This window comes from Erpetoichthys calabaricus, chromosome 14 (assembly GCF_900747795.2).
Source record: "Erpetoichthys calabaricus chromosome 14, fErpCal1.3, whole genome shotgun sequence".
Taxonomy (NCBI): domain Eukaryota; kingdom Metazoa; phylum Chordata; class Cladistia; order Polypteriformes; family Polypteridae; genus Erpetoichthys; species Erpetoichthys calabaricus.
In genome coordinates this window covers 14,238,898-14,245,199 of record NC_041407.2, presented here as the reverse complement: position 1 = coordinate 14,245,199, position 6,302 = coordinate 14,238,898, and positions in this window count along the sequence as shown.

Genomic DNA, 6,302 nt, shown 5'->3' with positions numbered 1-6,302 from the left:
TAGTTTATGGAAGAAGCAGCTCAAATATACCAAATTGAGAATGCATAAAATTATCAAAAACGCTAACAAATGGCATCAGAAAGCATATATCCGGAAAAAAGGAGATTTATTTAAACACAGCAGTATGAGAAGCTTCTGACAACACCGATATTTATGGCTCATTAAATGGCCTCAACCTCATAAGCATTGATCAATCTGAAATAATTGCCTTTGAATTCCAATAACATGTTTTCAAGTGCAGTATCGATGACATGTTGTCATAACATAGTCTTTGTTCGAAGGCTTAAAAGCTGCTTTTCTTTGGAGTGTGCAATTATTCATCCAAATGCACTAAAAATTGTGCTTTGTTCTCTGATGCCAAGAAAACAGCACACTTAATGTATGTCATGATTTCTACAAAGGTTCAAGTCCCTCCATTCAGATTTATGATGTGTTCCTGACTAATTCATTTTTCTGACCTGGGGACCAATTAGAAACAAACTTTAATACAGTATGCTATATTTGTAAAATGCTCAATATGAAAGGTGATAGGGAAAATAATGCTTGCTTTGTTTTGATTTATTGTATCACAATGCAGTGTATCATTTTGAAACATACAATTTGTTTTCAGATATTCCTTATTACATTTTCACGAGGCTCATCGTCTAATGCAAAACCAGCTTAATCCATCTGTAAAGACAAGTACGTGTACAGAACATGTTAAAGGCCTGTGGCATGAGAAAAGGAAACAAAATTTCAAGTATTACATGTAAAAAACTTGCCATAGCAATACAAATGGAAATAATAGATTCATTACTATTCTTCAAGTACAGTTATTCTTGAGTTACCAAAACAATTTATAAAATTATACATTAATCCAACCATTTTTGAAACCACATTATACTATCTTTATATATAACATGCTACCGTGGCTGTTTGTTTGTCTGTCCAGGATTTTAAATCACCTGTCGCTCGCAAACCATTTGAACTATCCATCCATCAATTATCCAACCCGCTATATCCTAACTACAGGGTCACGGGGGTCTGCTGGAGCCAATCCTAGCCAACACAGGGCACAAGGCAAGAAACAAACACCGGGCAGGGCGCGCCATTTGAACTATTGATCTGAAATTTGGTACACATATACTACATGACCTCTACTGTCCGCTTTTGGGGTGATGATTGACCTCCAAGGTTATTCCTCTTTTTATTTTATGTTATTGTAGAATCAACTCTCAGCAGCAGAGCAGCTGTGTGGTGCATGCGTACGGGCGCCATTCTCATTCCCTACCACCGTCGCCATCACTTCCCCTATCTCTTCCTATCTTAAGTCATTCTTGAGGCAGATTGAAGACTTAAGTGAAAAATTAAAGAAAATGTACTAAGTAATTGCAAGAAATATACTGACTTAATCAGTTTTAACGGGAAAGATGCCAACAAATGAAGAGAAGAAGCGGGCCGCTAGGGTGGAAAAAAGAAGAGCTGCTCAGGAATCAGCAAGCGCATCAACCTCTGAGCAAACGAATGGTAAATGTACAGAGAAAGAGGATGAAAACTAGGAATGCTCAAGTTAAGTGTATTCCCTGTATGTTATCGTGCAGTGCACCATTACTGGTAATAATAATAATTAATTAAATGTTATAGCACTTTTCTTAATCTACTCAAATCATTTTAAATAGAAAATGTGGAGCCATCTCAGTCACCACCAATGTGCAACATTGGAAGTCATTCTTGTTCCGGTATACTCATCAAACATTAGCTATTCAGTGATGAAAAGGTGACAGAGACAGTCAACTAGAATCAGGGGGTGATTAGGTATCTAGAACGACCAGGCCATGGTGGGCAATTTACTCAGGATGTTGGGAAACACCCTACTCTGTTTCAAAGGCACCTAGAGATCTTTTATGACCACAGAGATTCAGGACTTTGGTTTTACGCCTCATCCTTAGGACGGCACCATCTTTTACAGCACAGCTTCCCCACCACTTCACTTGGGCATTGGGATCCATGCATAGACCACAGGGTAAGTGCCCCCTCACCAGCACCTCTTCAAGCAACAACCCAAGCTTTTTCTTCTCAGTCTCCCTTCCAAGTACTGGCCCGGCCCAAACACATTTATCCTTCAAATGGATTTCCTGATCTGAAGAACAGGTGGTATGGATGCTGTATTGTTAGGGTGAGGTAAGGGTTATGTAATGGCAAGGAGCCTGTTAGACAAGTCAAGAGAAAGTAGCATAAACCCTCTTCAAAAACTAATAATAATGGTAATTACTTTTATATATAAGTTCAGGTGGTATAGCTTCTGGCAATGATGAACGAGAAGCTACACAGTGTTTATGACAGCACTGAGAGTAAGGCATCGACCAATTCAGAATGGAAGACCCCATTTCTCGCTGGGCACACTGATGCTCACATTCAGCAGACTTAACTGTTTAATGAACTAATAGTGTGGGAGACAAGGTAATATGTTACACTACTTTCAACTGTTAACTTGACTTTAATACAAACAGAGAGACAGGAATAATCACTCAAAAAAAGAAAAGAAAGACTTGCCAGCCACACACAAGTCTGCTTTGAACAAACACCAGAATACTTCTAAATATTCCATTTTCTGTCCTCCCTCATTTCCTCTTACCTCCACAGTTTTGTCATCTGTCCTCCCTTTTAAATCACTGTCATTGTCTTGTGCTCAGCTCTAAGCTCAGTTTTTTACCTTTAAATCTTACCTGGGGTTCATTTCCCAGATTATCGTGGAATCACTTGTGATATGAGTGGCAGTGCTTCAAAACAATGTGGCCATCATGCCAGAGCATCTGCTGGTGGTTCTTTGCATTCCTGTACCACTGATATTCACTTACATGGACAGATAAACAGGACTAATTCTGTTTCATTACTCACATCTGAACACTCCTGAAAAGTCATCCATTATCCCACAGTACATTCTGGGATGCTTGAACTTAACGGTTGACTGCTGAGCCCTTGAAGCTGTCTCTTTGTAACGTCTATTGTAACCTTGTAAGCATTTTTCTACTTATAATATTTAAAGCCTCCAATGTCTCAAGCTCTGGGATATTAAATATAAACCATGGTACAGCTGTCCCTTGAAAATCAGACCAATTAATAGGATTCTACTATTCCTGGCCTGAAGCCCAAATCATAGTGTGTCCTTTTTTGGAAATGTGCCATTCACACCATTGGACAGGTTCCTCCTTTCTTTGGTTTGACCTCTCTCTATCTCTCTCTCTCATGGCTTGGATTTGTCCTCTAGCTGAGCCAGAAAGCAGCTGTTTGAGTTCTAGTTACAACTCTTGGACATGCCACTCTTACCAAATTAAAAACCATGTACAGTACAGTAATGTTGTTTTGCAAATCAGTACTTTTGACTGCTTTTAAGAAATTGACATAAATTGGAAAATGTGCACGGTGTAGTCGCTGCACTTTGCAGACAGGTCCAAAAATGTTGATATTTCCTTCAGTGAAAGTGACTTGCTTAACACTGGTCTGGTTGCCAATATTATTATTTTTTTGGCATACAATTTACAAAGCTGAAACCCTGTACATTTATTTAGTTAGTTGATTGGTGATGCTTTTATGTAAAGTGACTTAAAGATCAAAAGTGCCTGGAACAATTGTTACCAGATTCCTAAGGCAAATTGAGTGAAATGACTTTGCTCAATCTGCAATGAGCAGAGGACTGGCATAACCAAGCAGTTTATAGGCCTACTCCTTAACCATTATACTACATTGATTTTCTTGTAATAAAACAGAAAAAGGTGGTTAAGTGATTTAATGGTATTTTGAGTCAGGCTTTGAAATGAAACAAGGACAGTGGATGATTTCAAACATTTTAACTTCTAGCTGAATAATAAGCCTATATGAAGCACACCAGAAGGGTGTGAAGCAGCTGGGTTCAGGGGCAGGCAAAGAGTCAGTGGCTGAGCTGAGATTTGTACTTGGGACCATCTGGTTAAAACATATGTCCCTAACTGCTTGGAAACAAGGGCTCATTGAACAGATTAATTAATCAATCAATCAGCCTTCTTTCAAAGTGTCCATCTACTATGCAAATTTAAATCAGCTAATTCCAGTAAAATACAAAAATCCAGTACAAATGATAGATATCAGTGGGGTGTTTCTTGCATAAATGCTGTAATTGTCTACTTTTAACTAGGTAAACACCTCCTCCCTAAACTACCTAATGCAGCTATAATACAATTATACAGTACTTTACAATAAGACACTTGGCAGTATTAGGGGTTAGGAAGAAGCAACTAAAATGTGATATATGGGGGGAGGGTGTCATTAATCCCCAATTAACCCTCTGGAAGCACTGAAAGCCTGAAATTGTAGGGGGTTCTTGAAAATACATTTTAAAAGCATGTTATGGTGTTATAAATCATTTGCAAGTGATTTTGGCCTCATTTAATCAAGTGCACATTACTGGGTTTGCAAGTAGCAGTTCACAGACAACTCTTCATAGGTGGGCCAGGAAGACAACAGTCTTGTCTTTGAGGGATTTATAGGCTGGGTATGGTGACAAGCCTGAGAAACAGCAACCTATCTGACATGACAAGCCTGAGAAACAGCAACCTATCTGACAAAATAGGAACGCTCATCCTTTGACCTGCCTGTAGAAGATATGAGAAACAAAGAGCCCAACACATCAGTTGATGGTCTCAGTGATGCTGAAGAGAGTGATGGAGGATAGCAGAAAGTATCCCAAGATACTGGCAGTGTTCATACTGTGGGGGAACACTGCTTTACCATCAAAGTGCCTTCAATAGTTTTAACTAAAGCTGCAGTACCAGTCTGTGACAGATTGTTGAAATGGTTCACAGCTTGCAATTGCATTAGTCCACATCATGCAACAGCCAGTTTAACGTTACACACACAGAATCTAAGCAAGTATGTCTCATCAAAAGATTGTTCTGCATGATGCTAGTCAGAAATGCAAAGTGGTGTCACTTTTCTTTGCAGATTGCCTATCTATATCTGATGTGATTTTTCTGCTTACTGTCAGATATGCAAATTAGAACTGATAGCATTCTCCATTGGTCAATTATTGCATAACTTACAGTACCAGAGTAAGATTTCAGTGATGTGCCAATGCTGGAGCACTAACAGGACTCCCTGATCCACTCACGCACACATAACCACATGGGGCATATTTAGAATCACCGCTCAGTCTAATCGTTATTTTTGTGGGTGTGTGGGGAAAACCCAAACTGACATATGAATACTGTTGTTAGAAAATGTAAGTCACATGTGACTTTAGTCGAGAAGAATTTTAATAGTACAAAAAGGAAGGATTTTGTGGTTCTGTAGTTACTTGACCATTTGTTTTTTTTTTCTGCACACAGTCTGCAGGAAATGGAAACAGAGGGTCATACCTGTCTCTAGCTCAGCCTCTTCTACAGTTAAGACTTAAAAGACCATCACAACCATCTAACAACTAGTGAAGGCCCTTACAATTAATTTTACTAATTGATTCTTTGAATGTTCTGTTTAAGTGAATTAAAATTATTCATGATCAAGCAGTAGAGATTGTGTACAGAAATATCTTTGCCAAATATGGACTGGTGCCTCCCAGATCAAAATGGGACACACCACAAAGGGTGGTGGAAAATGAGAGCTATAATCCTCTGGAACTTCAGCACAGAAACAGATCACCAGACATTGTTTTAATGGATAAGGAACAAAGAATGGCAGTGGGAATTCATACAACCTTTTCAAAAGATAGCAATCTTAGGAAAAAAGGAATATGAAAAACCTGAAGAAATACCAAGGTCTGAGAAAGGAACTAGAGAGGATGTGGAAGGTTAAAGTTAAAGTGGTTCCAGTGGTGGTTGAGCACTCAGGGCTGAGAGGCCCAAATTGAGAGAAAGGCTACAATAGATGCCAGGAGCAACATAAGACATCTCTGTACAGAGGAGTGCAGTACTAGGAACAGCTAAGATACTCAGCAGAACCCTCAAACTCTCAGGCCTCTGATCGAGGATCCAAGATTGTGGAAAAAAAGTCAAAAAGAAAATAAAACAGTAACCAAGGATGGGTGAGAATAAAGTAATAATTAAAATATATACACTCTCTGAGCAGATTATTTTCAAAATCTGTACACCTGCATATCCATACAATTATCTAATCAGCCAATGATATGGCAGAAGCACAATACATAAAATCATACAGACACAGGCCTGGAGCTCAGTTAAAGTTCACATCAAACTCCAGATTGGAGAAAATATGATCTCCGTGATTTCGACTGTGGCATGATTGTTAGTGCCAGGAGGGCTGGTTTGATATTTCTGTAGCTGATGATCTTCTGG